Source organism: Phyllobates terribilis, unplaced genomic scaffold, assembly GCF_046119375.1.
Source record: "Phyllobates terribilis strain yellow unplaced genomic scaffold, ASM4611937v1 Scaffold_729__1_contigs__length_748246, whole genome shotgun sequence".
NCBI classification, from domain to species: Eukaryota; Metazoa; Chordata; class Amphibia; order Anura; family Dendrobatidae; genus Phyllobates; species Phyllobates terribilis.
The window spans coordinates 431,545-448,255 of record NW_027363489.1 but is presented as its reverse complement, the minus strand read 5'-3'; the positions used below and the strand labels follow the sequence as shown (position 1 = coordinate 448,255).

The following is a 16,711-nucleotide window of genomic DNA, read 5'->3' as shown; positions in this document are numbered from 1 at the left end:
AAAGGAAGTATAGAGGGAGAGCTAGATAGATAGCATTGCATTACATTACATTACATGGCAATGCAATGCACAGTTGCTGAAGTTGAACCAAAATGAGCTTGTCATCTGGCTTCTGCAACTTTTAACATGAAAAATCCAATGAGGAGAAGAAAAGCAAAGCCAAAGAGTCCATCCCAAAATCCGACAAACAAGCAAAATGAACAAAAAGCATTGAATTCAATTCTTTCTGATTTTAGAAACTGCATTAAAGAAGGGGTGCACCGGTCCTGGAGATACTGCAATACCAGGTCAATGCGTGGAGTGGACAGAGCAAGCTCTTTTTCCATCTCCCTGTTCTAAAAATCCATTTAATATATGGTCCCCAGATAGGGGACGTATCAGATATTAAACTGATAAGAACAGATACTACACTTGATCTTAGCCAAAAGGCCGAGAAGCGATAACCAGAATTGGTTTCCGACTACGGTGCCACCCAAGGATTCTGAAAAGTCCATTTGTGGAGATGGCCACCTGGACTCCCGTTAAGAAGACATGCTGTCAACCTCTAGATCCCTCACATGCCTGCACTTTTCGGCTTGCTGCTGCTGCAATCCACGCGTTTTAGATCTGCATAACTCCACCTCTTTTAGCACAGTACTCTCAACCCCCGGCTGTTCCCATCCGCCTCAACACCGTTGGAAGGGAGGAGAACCAATTAAGGCGGGGGGGGGGTGGAACGAGCAGCTGTCTACCTTAGCAGGAGGGTTGCTGATTAATTACCTCTCCTGCTGCTGCTGCTGCTGGCTGTCCAGCAGCAGACTGAAGGTGGCTGCTGCTGTGCGCAGGTATATAAAGGCTCAGAGCCTATTATGACACGCGCAGCCAGCGTTCCATTGCCACATTCCGTCTACTGCAGGCGGGATACCTGGATGGCTGAATGTCACTGAGAAGCTCACAGAGACCGCCATAAGCAACAGTTTAAAAGAATGCCACAGACTAATCAACCAAACTTTTTGGGTTGGTTTCTCTTTTATAGTCTGCAGGCATTAAATGAAAGAAGTCAGTGTTCCAGCAGAGGGAGACAACGTTTCAGAAAAGGCATTGTAGCAAACCAAAAAAGAAATTTTAAGCGCAGCAGAGTAACCAGCTCACATACCTGTTAGCTCAGGTGAGTTTAAAAGGCTGCTGTTGATAACAAGGGCATTTGCTAAATAGATGGTGTGTGTGCAACAATATACTGAAAGGTCAATTATATTGTGCAGCTTATCTCACCACCTGTAGTTATTTAGGTGAAAGCTCCAAAATGCTTGCCTAATATGTCTGTTTATCCAAAAGGAAGTATAGAGGGAGAGCTAGATAGATAGCATTGCATTACATTACATTACATGGCAATGCAATGCACAGTTGCTGAAGTTGAACCAAAATGAGCTTGTCATCTGGCTTCTGCAACTTTTAACATGAAAAATCCAATGAGGAGAAGAAAAGCAAAGCCAAAGAGTCCATCCCAAAATCCGACAAACAAGCAAAATGAACAAAAAGCATTGAATTCAATTCTTTCTGATTTTAGAAACTGCATTAAAGAAGGGGTGCACCGGTCCTGGAGATACTGCAATACCAGGTCAATGCGTGGAGTGGACAGAGCAAGCTCTTTTTCCATCTCCCTGTTCTAAAAATCCATTTAATATATGGTCCCCAGATAGGGGACGTATCAGATATTAAACTGATAAGAACAGATACTACACTTGAACTTAGCCAAAAGGCCGAGAAGCGATAACCAGAATTGGTTTCCGACTACGGTGCCACCCAAGGATTCTGAAAAGTCCATTTGTGGAGATGGCCACCTGGACTCCCGTTAAGAAGACATGCTGTCAACCTCTAGATCCCTCACATGCCTGCACTTTTCGGCTTGCTGCTGCTGCAATCCACGCGTTTTAGATCTGCATAACTCCACCTCTTTTAGCACAGTACCCTCAACCCCCGGCTGTTCCCACCCGCCTCAACACCGTTGGAAGGGAGGAGAACCAATTAAGGCGGGGGGGGGGGGTGGAACGAGCAGCTGTCTACCCTTAGCAGGAGGGTTGCTGATTAATTACCTCTCCTGCTGCTGCTGCTGCTGGCTGTCCAGCAGCAGACTGAAGGTGGCTGCTGCTGTGCGCAGGTATATAAAGGCTCAGAGCCTATTATGACACGCGCAGCCAGCGTTCCATTGCCACATTCCGTCTACTGCAGGCGGGATACCTGGATGGCTGAATGTCACTGAGAAGCTCACAGAGACCGCCATAAGCAACAGTTTAAAAGAATGCCACAGACTAATCAACCAAACTTTTTGGGTTGGTTTCTCTTTTATAGTCTGCAGGCATTAAATGAAAGAAGTCAGTGTTCCAGCAGAGGGAGACAACGTTTCAGAAAAGGCATTGTAGCAAACCAAAAAAGAAATTTTAAGCGCAGCAGAGTAACCAGCTCACATACCTGTTAGCTCAGGTGAGTTTAAAAGGCTGCTGTTGATAACAAGGGCATTTGCTAAATAGATGGTGTGTGTGCAACAATATACTGAAAGGTCAATTATATTGTGCAGCTTATCTCACCACCTGTAGTTATTTAGGTGAAAGCTCCAAAATGCTTGCCTAATATGTCTGTTTATCCAAAAGGAAGTATAGAGGGAGAGCTAGATAGATAGCATTGCATTACATTACATTACATGGCAATGCAATGCACAGTTGCTGAAGTTGAACCAAAATGAGCTTGTCATCTGGCTTCTGCAACTTTTAACATGAAAAATCCAATGAGGAGAAGAAAAGCAAAGCCAAAGAGTCCATCCCAAAATCCGACAAACAAGCAAAATGAACAAAAAGCATTGAATTCAATTCTTTCTGATTTTAGAAACTGCATTAAAGAAGGGGTGCACCGGTCCTGGAGATACTGCAATACCAGGTCAATGCGTGGAGTGGACAGAGCAAGCTCTTTTTCCATCTCCCTGTTCTAAAAATCCATCCATTTAATATATGGTCCCCAGATAGGGGACGTATCAGATATTAAACTGATAAGAACAGATACTACACTTGATCTTAGCCAAAAGGCCGAGAAGCGATAACCAGAATTGGTTTCCGACTACGGTGCCACCCAAGGATTCTGAAAAGTCCATTTGTGGAGATGGCCACCTGGACTCCCGTTAAGAAGACATGCTGTCAACCTCTAGATCCCTCACATGCCTGCACTTTTCGGCTTGCTGCTGCTGCAATCCACGCGTTTTAGATCTGCATAACTCCACCTCTTTTAGCACAGTACCCTCAACCCCCGGCTGTTCCCACCCGCCTCAACACCGTTGGAAGGGAGGAGAACCAATTAAGGCGGGAGGGGGTGGAACGAGCAGCTGTCTACCCTTAGCAGGAGGGTTGCTGATTAATTACCTCTCCTGCTGCTGCTGCTGCTGGCTGTCCAGCAGCAGACTGAAGGTGGCTGCTGCTGTGCGCAGGTATATAAAGGCTCAGAGCCTATTATGACACGCGCAGCCAGCGTTCCATTGCCACATTCCGTCTACTGCAGGCGGGATACCTGGATGGCTGAATGTCACTGAGAAGCTCACAGAGACCGCCATAAGCAACAGTTTAAAAGAATGCCACAGACTAATCAACCAAACTTTTTGGGTTGGTTTCTCTTTTATAGTCTGCAGGCATTAAATGAAAGAAGTCAGTGTTCCAGCAGAGGGAGACAACGTTTCAGAAAAGGCATTGTAGCAAACCAAAAAAGAAATTTTAAGCGCAGCAGAGTAACCAGCTCACATACCTGTTAGCTCAGGTGAGTTTAAAAGGCTGCTGTTGATAACAAGGGCATTTGCTAAATAGATGGTGTGTGTGCAACAATATACTGAAAGGTCAATTATATTGTGCAGCTTATCTCACCACCTGTAGTTATTTAGGTGAAAGCTCCAAAATGCTTGCCTAATATGTCTGTTTATCCAAAAGGAAGTATAGAGGGAGAGCTAGATAGATAGCATTGCATTACATTACATTACATGGCAATGCAATGCACAGTTGCTGAAGTTGAACCAAAATGAGCTTGTCATCTGGCTTCTGCAACTTTTAACATGAAAAATCCAATGAGGAGAAGAAAAGCAAAGCCAAAGAGTCCATCCCAAAATCCGACAAACAAGCAAAATGAACAAAAAGCATTGAATTCAATTCTTTCTGATTTTAGAAACTGCATTAAAGAAGGGGTGCACCGGTCCTGGAGATACTGCAATACCAGGTCAATGCGTGGAGTGGACAGAGCAAGCTCTTTTTCCATCTCCCTGTTCTAAAAATCCATTTAATATATGGTCCCCAGATAGGGGACGTATCAGATATTAAACTGATAAGAACAGATACTACACTTGATCTTAGCCAAAAGGCCGAGAAGCGATAACCAGAATTGGTTTCCGACTACGGTGCCACCCAAGGATTCTGAAAAGTCCATTTGTGGAGATGGCCACCTGGACTCCCGTTAAGAAGACATGCTGTCAACCTCTAGATCCCTCACATGCCTGCACTTTTCGGCTTGCTGCTGCTGCAATCCACGCGTTTTAGATTTGCATAACTCCACCTCTTTTAGCACAGTACCCTCAACCCCCGGCTGTTCCCACCCGCCTCAACACCGTTGGAAGGGAGGAGAACCAATTAAGGCGGGGGGGGGGGTGGAACGAGCAGCTGTCTACCCTTAGCAGGAGGGTTGCTGATTAATTACCTCTCCTGCTGCTGCTGCTGGCTGTCCAGCAGCAGACTGAAGGTGGCTGCTGCTGTGCGCAGGTATATAAAGGCTCAGAGCCTATTATGACACGCGCAGCCAGCGTTCCATTGCCACATTCCGTCTACTGCAGGCGGGATACCTGGATGGCTGAATGTCACTGAGAAGCTCACAGAGACCGCCATAAGCAACAGTTTAAAAGAATGCCACAGACTAATCAACCAAACTTTTTGGGTTGGTTTCTCTTTTATAGTCTGCAGGCATTAAATGAAAGAAGTCAGTGTTCCAGCAGAGGGAGACAACGTTTCAGAAAAGGCATTGTAGCAAACCAAAAAAGAAATTTTAAGCGCAGCAGAGTAACCAGCTCACATACCTGTTAGCTCAGGTGAGTTTAAAAGGCTGCTGTTGATAACAAGGGCATTTGCTAAATAGATGGTGTGTGTGCAACAATATACTGAAAGGTCAATTATATTGTGCAGCTTATCTCACCACCTGTAGTTATTTAGGTGAAAGCTCCAAAATGCTTGCCTAATATGTCTGTTTATCCAAAAGGAAGTATAGAGGGAGAGCTAGATAGATAGCATTGCATTACATTACATTACATGGCAATGCAATGCACAGTTGCTGAAGTTGAACCAAAATGAGCTTGTCATCTGGCTTCTGCAACTTTTAACATGAAAAATCCAATGAGGAGAAGAAAAGCAAAGCCAAAGAGTCCATCCCAAAATCCGACAAACAAGCAAAATGAACAAAAAGCATTGAATTCAATTCTTTCTGATTTTAGAAACTGCATTAAAGAAGGGGTGCACCGGTCCTGGAGATACTGCAATACCAGGTCAATGCGTGGAGTGGACAGAGCAAGCTCTTTTTCCATCTCCCTGTTCTAAAAATCCATTTAATATATGGTCCCCAGATAGGGGACGTATCAGATATTAAACTGATAAGAACAGATACTACACTTGATCTTAGCCAAAAGGCCGAGAAGCGATAACCAGAATTGGTTTCCGACTACGGTGCCACCCAAGGATTCTGAAAAGTCCATTTGTGGAGATGGAAACCTGGACTCCCGTTAAGAAGACATGCTGTCAACCTCTAGATCCCTCACATGCCTGCACTTTTCGGCTTGCTGCTGCTGCAATCCACGCGTTTTAGATCTGCATAACTCCACCTCTTTTAGCACAGTACCCTCAACCCCCGGCTGTTCCCACCCGCCTCAACACCGTTGGAAGGGAGGAGAACCAATTAAGGCGGGGGGGGGGGTGGAACGAGCAGCTGTCTACCCTTAGCAGGAGGGTTGCTGATTAATTACCTCTCCTGCTGCTGCTGCTGCTGGCTGTCCAGCAGCAGACTGAAGGTGGCTGCTGCTGTGCGCAGGTATATAAAGGCTCAGAGCCTATTATGACACGCGCAGCCAGCGTTCCATTGCCACATTCCGTCTACTGCAGGCGGGATACCTGGATGGCTGAATGTCACTGAGAAGCTCACAGAGACCGCCATAAGCAACAGTTTAAAAGAATGCCACAGACTAATCAACCAAACTTTTTGGGTTGGTTTCTCTTTTATAGTCTGCAGGCATTAAATGAAAGAAGTCAGTGTTCCAGCAGAGGGAGACAACGTTTCAGAAAAGGCATTGTAGCAAACCAAAAAAGAAATTTTAAGCGCAGCAGAGTAACCAGCTCACATACCTGTTAGCTCAGGTGAGTTTAAAAGGCTGCTGTTGATAACAAGGGCATTTGCTAAATAGATGGTGTGTGTGCAACAATATACTGAAAGGTCAATTATATTGTGCAGCTTATCTCACCACCTGTAGTTATTTAGGTGAAAGCTCCAAAATGCTTGCCTAATATGTCTGTTTATCCAAAAGGAAGTATGGAGGGAGAGCTAGATAGATAGCATTGCATTACATTACATTACATGGCAATGCAATGCACAGTTGCTGAAGTTGAACCAAAATGAGCTTGTCATCTGGCTTCTGCAACTTTTAACATGAAAAATCCAATGAGGAGAAGAAAAGCAAAGCCAAAGAGTCCATCCCAAAATCCGACAAACAAGCAAAATGAACAAAAAGCATTGAATTCAATTCTTTCTGATTTTAGAAACTGCATTAAAGAAGGGGTGCACCGGTCCTGGAGATACTGCAATACCAGGTCAATGCGTGGAGTGGACAGAGCAAGCTCTTTTTCTATCTCCCTGTTCTAAAAATCCATTTAATATATGGTCCCCAGATAGGGGACGTATCAGATATTAAACTGATAAGAACAGATACTACACTTGATCTTAGCCAAAAGGCCGAGAAGCGATAACCAGAATTGGTTTCCGACTACGGTGCCACCCAAGGATTCTGAAAAGTCCATTTGTGGAGATGGCCACCTGGACTCCCGTTAAGAAGACATGCTGTCAACCTCTAGATCCCTCACATGCCTGCACTTTTCGGCTTGCTGCTGCTGCAATCCACGCGTTTTAGATCTGCATAACTCCACCTCTTTTAGCACAGTACCCTCAACCCCCGGCTGTTCCCACCCGCCTCAACACCGTTGGAAGGGAGGAGAACCAATTAAGGCGGGGGGGGGGTGGAACGAGCAGCTGTCTACCCTTAGCAGGAGGGTTGCTGATTAATTACCTCTCCTGCTGCTGCTGCTGCTGGCTGTCCAGCAGCAGACTGAAGGTGGCTGCTGCTGTGCGCAGGTATATAAAGGCTCAGAGCCTATTATGACACGCGCAGCCAGCGTTCCATTGCCACATTCCGTCTACTGCAGGCGGGATACCTGGATGGCTGAATGTCACTGAGAAGCTCACAGAGACCGCCATAAGCAACAGTTTAAAAGAATGCCACAGACTAATCAACCAAACTTTTTGGGTTGGTTTCTCTTTTATAGTCTGCAGGCATTAAATGAAAGAAGTCAGTGTTCCAGCAGAGGGAGACAACGTTTCAGAAAAGGCATTGTAGCAAACCAAAAAAGAAATTTTAAGCGCAGCAGAGTAACCAGCTCACATACCTGTTAGCTCAGGTGAGTTTAAAAGGCTGCTGTTGATAACAAGGGCATTTGCTAAATAGATGGTGTGTGTGCAACAATATACTGAAAGGTCAATTATATTGTGCAGCTTATCTCACCACCTGTAGTTATTTAGGTGAAAGCTCCAAAATGCTTGCCTAATATGTCTGTTTATCCAAAAGGAAGTATAGAGGGAGAGCTAGATAGATAGCATTGCATTACATTACATTACATGGCAATGCAATGCACAGTTGCTGAAGTTGAACCAAAATGAGCTTGTCATCTGGCTTCTGCAACTTTTAACATGAAAAATCCAATGAGGAGAAGAAAAGCAAAGCCAAAGAGTCCATCCCAAAATCCGACAAACAAGCAAAATGAACAAAAAGCATTGAATTCAATTCTTTCTGATTTTAGAAACTGCATTAAAGAAGGGGTGCACCGGTCCTGGAGATACTGCAATACCAGGTCAATGCGTGGAGTGGACAGAGCAAGCTCTTTTTCCATCTCCCTGTTCTAAAAATCCATTTAATATATGGTCCCCAGATAGGGGACGTATCAGATATTAAACTGATAAGAACAGATACTACACTTGATCTTAGCCAAAAGGCCGAGAAGCGATAACCAGAATTGGTTTCCGACTACGGTGCCACCCAAGGATTCTGAAAAGTCCATTTGTGGAGATGGCCACCTGGACTCCCGTTAAGAAGACATGCTGTCAACCTCTAGATCCCTCACATGCCTGCACTTTTCGGCTTGCTGCTGCTGCAATCCACGCGTTTTAGATCTGCATAACTCCACCTCTTTTAGCACAGTACCCTCAACCCCCGGCTGTTCCCACCCGCCTCAACACCGTTGGAAGGGAGGAGAACCAATTAAGGCGGGAGGGGGGGTGGAACGAGCAGCTGTCTACCCTTAGCAGGAGGGTTGCTGATTAATTACCTCTCCTGCTGCTGCTGCTGCTGGCTGTCCAGCAGCAGACTGAAGGTGGCTGCTGCTGTGCGCAGGTATATAAAGGCTCAGAGCCTATTATGACACGCGCAGCCAGCGTTCCATTGCCACATTCCGTCTACTGCAGGCGGGATACCTGGATGGCTGAATGTCACTGAGAAGCTCACAGAGACCGCCATAAGCAACAGTTTAAAAGAATGCCACAGACTAATCAACCAAACTTTTTGGGTTGGTTTCTCTTTTATAGTCTGCAGGCATTAAATGAAAGAAGTCAGTGTTCCAGCAGAGGGAGACAACGTTTCAGAAAAGGCATTGTAGAAAACCAAAAAAGAAATTTTAAGCGCAGCAGAGTAACCAGCTCACATACCTGTTAGCTCAGGTGAGTTTAAAAGGCTGCTGTTGATAACAAGGGCATTTGCTAAATAGATGGTGTGTGTGCAACAATATACTGAAAGGTCAATTATATTGTGCAGCTTATCTCACCACCTGTAGTTATTTAGGTGAAAGCTCCAAAATGCTTGCCTAATATGTCTGTTTATCCAAAAGGAAGTATAGAGGGAGAGCTAGATAGATAGCATTGCATTACATTACATTACATGGCAATGCAATGCACAGTTGCTGAAGTTGAACCAAAATGAGCTTGTCATCTGGCTTCTGCAACTTTTAACATGAAAAATCCAATGAGGAGAAGAAAAGCAAAGCCAAAGAGTCCATCCCAAAATCCGACAAACAAGCAAAATGAACAAAAAGCATTGAATTCAATTCTTTCTGATTTTAGAAACTGCATTAAAGAAGGGGTGCACCGGTCCTGGAGATACTGCAATACCAGGTCAATGCGTGGAGTGGACAGAGCAAGCTCTTTTTCCATCTCCCTGTTCTAAAAATCCATTTAATATATGGTCCCCAGATAGGGGACGTATCAGATATTAAACTGATAAGAACAGATACTACACTTGATCTTAGCCAAAAGGCCGAGAAGCGATAACCAGAATTGGTTTCCGACTACGGTGCCACCCAAGGATTCTGAAAAGTCCATTTGTGGAGATGGCCACCTGGACTCCCGTTAAGAAGACATGTTGTCAACCTCTAGATCCCTCACATGCCTGCACTTTTCGGCTTGCTGCTGCTGCAATCCACGCGTTTTAGATCTGCATAACTCCACCTCTTTTAGCACAGTACCCTCAACCCCCGGCTGTTCCCACCCGCCTCAACACCGTTGGAAGGGAGGAGAACCAATTAAGGCGGGGGGGGGGGTGGAACGAGCAGCTGTCTACCCTTAGCAGGAGGGTTGCTGATTAATTACCTCTCCTGCTGCTGCTGCTGCTGGCTGTCCAGCAGCAGACTGAAGGTGGCTGCTGCTGTGCGCAGGTATATAAAGGCTCAGAGCCTATTATGACACGCGCAGCCAGCGTTCCATTGCCACATTCCGTCTACTGCAGGCGGGATACCTGGATGGCTGAATGTCACTGAGAAGCTCACAGAGACCGCCATAAGCAACAGTTTAAAAGAATGCCACAGACTAATCAACCAAACTTTTTGGGTTGGTTTCTCTTTTATAGTCTGCAGGCATTAAATGAAAGAAGTCAGTGTTCCAGCAGAGGGAGACAACGTTTCAGAAAAGGCATTGTAGCAAACCAAAAAAGAAATTTTAAGCGCAGCAGAGTAACCAGCTCACATACCTGTTAGCTCAGGTGAGTTTAAAAGGCTGCTGTTGATAACAAGGGCATTTGCTAAATAGATGGTGTGTGTGCAACAATATACTGAAAGGTCAATTATATTGTGCAGCTTATCTCACCACCTGTAGTTATTTAGGTGAAAGCTCCAAAATGCTTGCCTAATATGTCTGTTTATCCAAAAGGAAGTATAGAGGGAGAGCTAGATAGATAGCATTGCATTACATTACATTACATGGCAATGCAATGCACAGTTGCTGAAGTTGAACCAAAATGAGCTTGTCATCTGGCTTCTGCAACTTTTAACATGAAAAATCCAATGAGGAGAAGAAAAGCAAAGCCAAAGAGTCCATCCCAAAATCCGACAAACAAGCAAAATGAACAAAAAGCATTGAATTCAATTCTTTCTGATTTTAGAAACTGCATTAAAGAAGGGGTGCACCGGTCCTGGAGATACTGCAATACCAGGTCAATGCGTGGAGTGGACAGAGCAAGCTCTTTTTCCATCTCCCTGTTCTAAAAATCCATTTAATATATGGTCCCCAGATAGGGGACGTATCAGATATTAAACTGATAAGAACAGATACTACACTTGATCTTAGCCAAAAGGCCGAGAAGCGATAACCAGAATTGGTTTCCGACTACGGTGCCACCCAAGGATTCTGAAAAGTCCATTTGTGGAGATGGCCACCTGGACTCCCGTTAAGAAGACATGCTGTCAACCTCTAGATCCCTCACATGCCTGCACTTTTCGGCTTGCTGCTGCTGCAATCCACGCGTTTTAGATCTGCATAACTCCACCTCTTTTAGCACAGTACCCTCAACCCCCGGCTGTTCCCACCCGCCTCAACATCGTTGGAAGGGAGGAGAACCAATTAAGGCGGGGGGGGGTGGAACGAGCAGCTGTCTACCCTTAGCAGGAGGGTTGCTGATTAATTACCTCTCCTGCTGCTGCTGCTGCTGGCTGTCCAGCAGCAGACTGAAGGTGGCTGCTGCTGTGCGCAGGTATATAAAGGCTCAGAGCCTATTATGACACGCGCAGCCAGCGTTCCATTGCCACATTCCGTCTACTGCAGGCGGGATACCTGGATGGCTGAATGTCACTGAGAAGCTCACAGAGACCGCCATAAGCAACAGTTTAAAAGAATGCCACAGACTAATCAACCAAACTTTTTGGGTTGGTTTCTCTTTTATAGTCTGCAGGCATTATTGAAAGAAGTCAGTGTTCCAGCAGAGGGAGACAACGTTTCAGAAAAGGCATTGTAGCAAACCAAAAAAAGAAATTTTAAGCGCAGCAGAGTAACCAGCTCACATACCTGTTAGCTCAGGTGAGTTTAAAAGGCTGCTGTTGATAACAAGGGCATTTGCTAAATAGATGGTGTGTGTGCAACAATATACTGAAAGGTCAATTATATTGTGCAGCTTATCTCACCACCTGTAGTTATTTAGGTGAAAGCTCCAAAATGCTTGCCTAATATGTCTGTTTATCCAAAAGGAAGTATAGAGGGAGAGCTAGATAGATAGCATTGCATTACATTACATTACATGGCAATGCAATGCACAGTTGCTGAAGTTGAACCAAAATGAGCTTGTCATCTGGCTTCTGCAACTTTTAACATGAAAAATCCAATGAGGAGAAGAAAAGCAAAGCCAAAGAGTCCATCCCAAAATCCGACAAACAAGCAAAATGAACAAAAAGCATTGAATTCAATTCTTTCTGATTTTAGAAACTGCATTAAAGAAGGGGTGCACCGGTCCTGGAGATACTGCAATACCAGGTCAATGCGTGGAGTGGACAGAGCAAGCTCTTTTTCCATCTCCCTGTTCTAAAAATCCATTTAATATATGGTCCCCAGATAGGGGACGTATCAGATATTAAACTGATAAGAACAGATACTACACTTGATCTTAGCCAAAAGGCCGAGAAGCGATAACCAGAATTGGTTTCCGACTACGGTGCCACCCAAGGATTCTGAAAAGTCCATTTGTGGAGATGGCCTCCTGGACTCCCGTTGAGAAGACATGCTGTCAACGTCTAGATCCCTCACATGCCTGCACTTTTCGGCTTGCTGCTGCTGCAATCCACGCGTTTTAGATCTGCATAACTCCACCTCTTTTAGCACAGTACCCTCAACCCCCGGCTGTTCCCACCCGCCTCAACACCGTTGGAAGGGAGGAGAACCAATTAAGGCGGGGGGGGGGGTGGAACGAGCAGCTGTCTACCCTTAGCAGGAGGGTTGCTGATTAATTACCTCTCCTGCTGCTGCTGCTGCTGGCTGTCCAGCAGCAGACTGAAGGTGGCTGCTGCTGTGCGCAGGTATATAAAGGCTCAGAGCCTATTATGACACGCGCAGCCAGCGTTCCATTGCCACATTCCGTCTACTGCAGGCGGGATACCTGGATGGCTGAATGTCACTGAGAAGCTCACAGAGACCGCCATAAGCAACAGTTTAAAAGAATGCCACAGACTAATCAACCAAACTTTTTGGGTTGGTTTCTCTTTTATAGTCTGCAGGCATTAAATGAAAGAAGTCAGTGTTCCAGCAGAGGGAGACAACGTTTCAGAAAAGGCATTGTAGCAAACCAAAAAAGAAATTTTAAGCGCAGCAGAGTAACCAGCTCACATACCTGTTAGCTCAGGTGAGTTTAAAAGGCTGCTGTTGATAACAAGGGCATTTGCTAAATAGATGGTGTGTGTGCAACAATATACTGAAAGGTCAATTATATTGTGCAGCTTATCTCACCACCTGTAGTTATTTAGGTGAAAGCTCCAAAATGCTTGCCTAATATGTCTGTTTATCCAAAAGGAAGTATAGAGGGAGAGCTAGATAGACAGCATTGCATTACATTACATTACATGGCAATGCAATGCACAGTTGCTGAAGTTGAACCAAAATGAGCTTGTCATCTGGCTTCTGCAACTTTTAACATGAAAAATCCAATGAGGAGAAGAAAAGCAAAGCCAAAGAGTCCATCCCAAAATCCGACAAACAAGCAAAATGAACAAAAAGCATTGAATTCAATTCTTTCTGATTTTAGAAACTGCATTAAAGAAGGGGTGCACCGGTCCTGGAGATACTGCAATACCAGGTCAATGCGTGGAGTGGACAGAGCAAGCTCTTTTTCCATCTCCCTGTTCTAAAAATCCATTTAATATATGGTCCCCAGATAGGGGACGTATCAGATATTAAACTGATAAGAACAGATACTACACTTGATCTTAGCCAAAAGGCCGAGAAGCGATAACCAGAATTGGTTTCCGACTACGGTGCCACCCAAGGATTCTGAAAAGTCCATTTGTGGAGATGGCCACCTGGACTCCCGTTAAGAAGACATGCTGTCAACCTCTAGATCCCTCACATGCCTGCACTTTTCGGCTTGCTGCTGCTGCAATCCACGCGTTTTAGATCTGCATAACTCCACCCCTTTTAGCACAGTACCCTCAACCCCCGGCTGTTCCCACCCGCCTCAACACCGTTGGAAGGGAGGAGAACCAATTAAGGCGGGGGGGGGGTGGAACGAGCAGCTGTCTACCCTTAGCAGGAGGGTTGCTGATTAATTACCTCTCCTGCAGCTGCTGCTGCTGGCTGTCCAGCAGCAGACTGAAGGTGGCTGCTGCTGTGCGCAGGTATATAAAGGCTCAGAGCCTATTATGACACGCGCAGCCAGCGTTCCATTGCCACATTCCGTCTACTGCAGGCGGGATACCTGGACGGCTGAATGTCACTGAGAAGGTCACAGAGACTGCCATAAGCAACAGTTTAAAAGAATGCCACAGACTAATCAACCAAACTTTTTGGGTTGGTTTCTCTTTTATAGTCTGCAGGCATTAAATGAAAGAAGTCAGTGTTCCAGCAGAGGGAGACAACGTTTCAGAAAAGGCATTGTAGCAAACCAAAAAAGAAATTTTAAGCGCACCAGAGTAACCAGCGCACATACCTGTTAGCTCAGGTGAGTTTAAAAGGCTGCTGTTGATAACAAGGGCATTTGCTAAATAGATGGTGTGTGTGCAACAATATACTGAAAGGTCAATTATATTGTGCAGCTTATCTCACCACCTGTAGTTATTTAGGTGAAAGCTCCAAAATGCTTGCCTAATATGTCTGTTTATCCAAAAGGAAGTATAGAGGGAGAGCTAGATAGATAGCATTGCATTACATTACATTACATGGCAATGCAATGCACAGTTGCTGAAGTTGAACCAAAATGAGCTTGTCATCTGGCTTCTGCAACTTTTAACATGAAAAATCCAATGAGGAGAAGAAAAGCAAAGCCAAAGAGTCCATCCCAAAATCCGACAAACAAGCAAAATGAACAAAAAGCATTGAATTCAATTCTTTCTGATTTTAGAAACTGCATTAAAGAAGGGGTGCACCGGTCCTGGAGATACTGCAATACCAGGTCAATGCGTGGAGTGGACAGAGCAAGCTCTTTTTCCATCTCCCTGTTCTAAAAATCCATTTAATATATGGTCCCCAGTTAGGGGACGTATCAGATATTAAACTGATAAGAACAGATACTACACTTGATCTTAGCCAAAAGGCCGAGAAGCGATAACCAGAATTGGTTTCCGACTACGGTGCCACCCAAGGATTCTGAAAAGTCCATTTGTGGAGATGGCCACCTGGACTCCCGTTAAGAAGACATGCTGTCAACCTCTAGATCCCTCACATGCCTGCACTTTTCGGCTTGCTGCTGCTGCAATCCACGCGTTTTAGATCTGCATAACTCCACCTCTTTTAGCACAGTACCCTCAACCCCCGGCTGTTCCCACCCGCCTCAACACCGTTGGAAGGGAGGAGAACCAATTAAGGCGGGGGGGGGGGTGGAACGAGCAGCTGTCTACCCTTAGCAGGAGGGTTGCTGATTAATTACCTCTCCTGCTGCTGCTGCTGGCTGTCCAGCAGCAGACTGAAGGTGGCTGCTGCTGTGCGCAGGTATATAAAGGCTCGGAGCCTATTATGACACGCGCAGCCAGCGTTCCATTGCCACATTCCGTCTACTGCAGGCGGGATACCTGGATGGCTGAATGTCACTGAGAAGCTCACAGAGACCGCCATAAGCAACAGTTTAAAAGAATGCCACAGACTAATCAACCAAACTTTTTGGGTTGGTTCTCTTTTATAGTCTGCAGGCATTAAATGAAAGAAGTCAGTGTTCCAGCAGAGGGAGACAACGTTTCAGAAAAGGCATTGTAGCAAACCAAAAAAGAAATTTTAAGCGCAGCAGAGTAACCAGCTCACATACCTGTTAGCTCAGGTGAGTTTAAAAGGCTGCTGTTGATAACAAGGGCATTTGCTAAATAGATGGTGTGTGTGCAACAATATACTGAAAGGTCAATTATATTGTGCAGCTTATCTCACCACCTGTAGTTATTTAGGTGAAAGCTCCAAAATGCTTGCCTAATATGTCTGTTTATCCAAAAGGAAGTATAGAGGGAGAGCTAGATAGATAGCATTGCATTACATTACATTACATGGCAATGCAATGCACAGTTGCTGAAGTTGAACCAAAATGAGCTTGTCATCTGGCTTCTGCAACTTTTAACATGAAAAATCCAATGAGGAGAAGAAAAGCAAAGCCAAAGAGTCCATCCCAAAATCCGACAAACAAGCAAAATGAACAAAAAGCATTGAATTCAATTCTTTCTGATTTTAGAAACTGCATTAAAGAAGGGGTGCACCGGTCCTGGAGATACTGCAATACCAGGTCAATGCGTGGAGTGGACAGAGCAAGCTCTTTTTCCATCTCCCTGTTCTAAAAATCCATTTAATATATGGTCCCCAGATAGGGGACGTATCAGATATTAAACTGATAAGAACAGATACTACACTTGATCTTAGCCAAAAGGCCGAGAAGCGATAACCAGAATTGGTTTCCGACTACGGTGCCACCCAAGGATTCTGAAAAGTCCATTTGTGGAGATGGCCACCTGGACTCCCGTTAAGAAGACATGCTGTCAACCTCTAGATCCCTCACATGCCTGCACTTTTCGGCTTGCTGCTGCTGCAATCCACGCGTTTTAGATCTGCATAACTCCACCTCTTTTAGCACAGTACCCTCAACCCCCGGCTGTTCCCACCCGCCTCAACACCGTTGGAAGGGAGGAGAACCAATTAAGGCGGGGGGGGGGGTGGAACGAGCAGCTGTCTACCCTTAGCAGGAGGGTTGCTGATTAATTACCTCTCCTGCTGCTGCTGCTGCTGGCTGTCCAGCAGCAGACTGAAGGTGGCTGCTGCTGTGCGCAGGTATATAAAGGCTCAGAGCCTATTATGACACGCGCAGCCAGCGTTCCATTGCCACATTCCGTCTACTGCAGGCGGGATACCTGGATGGCTGAATGTCACTGAGAAGCTCACAGAGACCGCCATAAGCAACAGTTTAAAAGAATGCCACAGA

At 45.3% G+C, this 16,711-nt stretch overlaps 13 non-coding genes across 13 annotated transcripts; all 13 read right to left on the bottom strand.

Annotated features, from left to right (window-relative positions):
- Positions 1–250: 250 nt before the first annotated feature.
- Positions 251–441, bottom strand: LOC141237063 (U2 spliceosomal RNA). Its single transcript, XR_012302628.1, has one exon. It is a non-coding gene; the product is annotated as a U2 spliceosomal RNA (small nuclear RNA).
- A 1,119-nt stretch (positions 442–1,560) lies between these two features.
- Positions 1,561–1,751, bottom strand: LOC141237360 (U2 spliceosomal RNA). The gene has a single exon (XR_012302915.1). It is a non-coding gene; the product is annotated as a U2 spliceosomal RNA (small nuclear RNA).
- A 1,122-nt stretch (positions 1,752–2,873) lies between these two features.
- LOC141237361 (U2 spliceosomal RNA) lies at positions 2,874–3,068 on the bottom strand. The gene has a single exon (XR_012302916.1). It is a non-coding gene; the product is annotated as a U2 spliceosomal RNA (small nuclear RNA).
- Positions 3,069–4,187: 1,119 nt separating this feature from the next.
- Positions 4,188–4,378, bottom strand: LOC141237062 (U2 spliceosomal RNA). Its single transcript, XR_012302627.1, has one exon. It is a non-coding gene; the product is annotated as a U2 spliceosomal RNA (small nuclear RNA).
- A 1,118-nt stretch (positions 4,379–5,496) lies between these two features.
- On the bottom strand, positions 5,497–5,687 carry LOC141237061 (U2 spliceosomal RNA). The gene has a single exon (XR_012302626.1). It is a non-coding gene; the product is annotated as a U2 spliceosomal RNA (small nuclear RNA).
- Positions 5,688–6,808: 1,121 nt separating this feature from the next.
- Positions 6,809–6,999, bottom strand: LOC141237285 (U2 spliceosomal RNA). The gene has a single exon (XR_012302841.1). It is a non-coding gene; the product is annotated as a U2 spliceosomal RNA (small nuclear RNA).
- Positions 7,000–8,119: 1,120 nt separating this feature from the next.
- Positions 8,120–8,310, bottom strand: LOC141237060 (U2 spliceosomal RNA). Its single transcript, XR_012302625.1, has one exon. It is a non-coding gene; the product is annotated as a U2 spliceosomal RNA (small nuclear RNA).
- A 1,121-nt stretch (positions 8,311–9,431) lies between these two features.
- On the bottom strand, positions 9,432–9,622 carry LOC141237059 (U2 spliceosomal RNA). Its single transcript, XR_012302624.1, has one exon. It is a non-coding gene; the product is annotated as a U2 spliceosomal RNA (small nuclear RNA).
- A 1,121-nt stretch (positions 9,623–10,743) lies between these two features.
- On the bottom strand, positions 10,744–10,934 carry LOC141237058 (U2 spliceosomal RNA). Its single transcript, XR_012302623.1, has one exon. It is a non-coding gene; the product is annotated as a U2 spliceosomal RNA (small nuclear RNA).
- A 1,119-nt stretch (positions 10,935–12,053) lies between these two features.
- Positions 12,054–12,244, bottom strand: LOC141237057 (U2 spliceosomal RNA). Its single transcript, XR_012302622.1, has one exon. It is a non-coding gene; the product is annotated as a U2 spliceosomal RNA (small nuclear RNA).
- A 1,121-nt stretch (positions 12,245–13,365) lies between these two features.
- LOC141237056 (U2 spliceosomal RNA) lies at positions 13,366–13,556 on the bottom strand. Its single transcript, XR_012302621.1, has one exon. It is a non-coding gene; the product is annotated as a U2 spliceosomal RNA (small nuclear RNA).
- Positions 13,557–14,676: 1,120 nt separating this feature from the next.
- LOC141237237 (U2 spliceosomal RNA) lies at positions 14,677–14,867 on the bottom strand. Its single transcript, XR_012302794.1, has one exon. It is a non-coding gene; the product is annotated as a U2 spliceosomal RNA (small nuclear RNA).
- Positions 14,868–15,984: 1,117 nt separating this feature from the next.
- LOC141237054 (U2 spliceosomal RNA) lies at positions 15,985–16,175 on the bottom strand. The gene has a single exon (XR_012302619.1). It is a non-coding gene; the product is annotated as a U2 spliceosomal RNA (small nuclear RNA).
- Between the last annotated feature and the right edge of the window lie 536 nt (positions 16,176–16,711).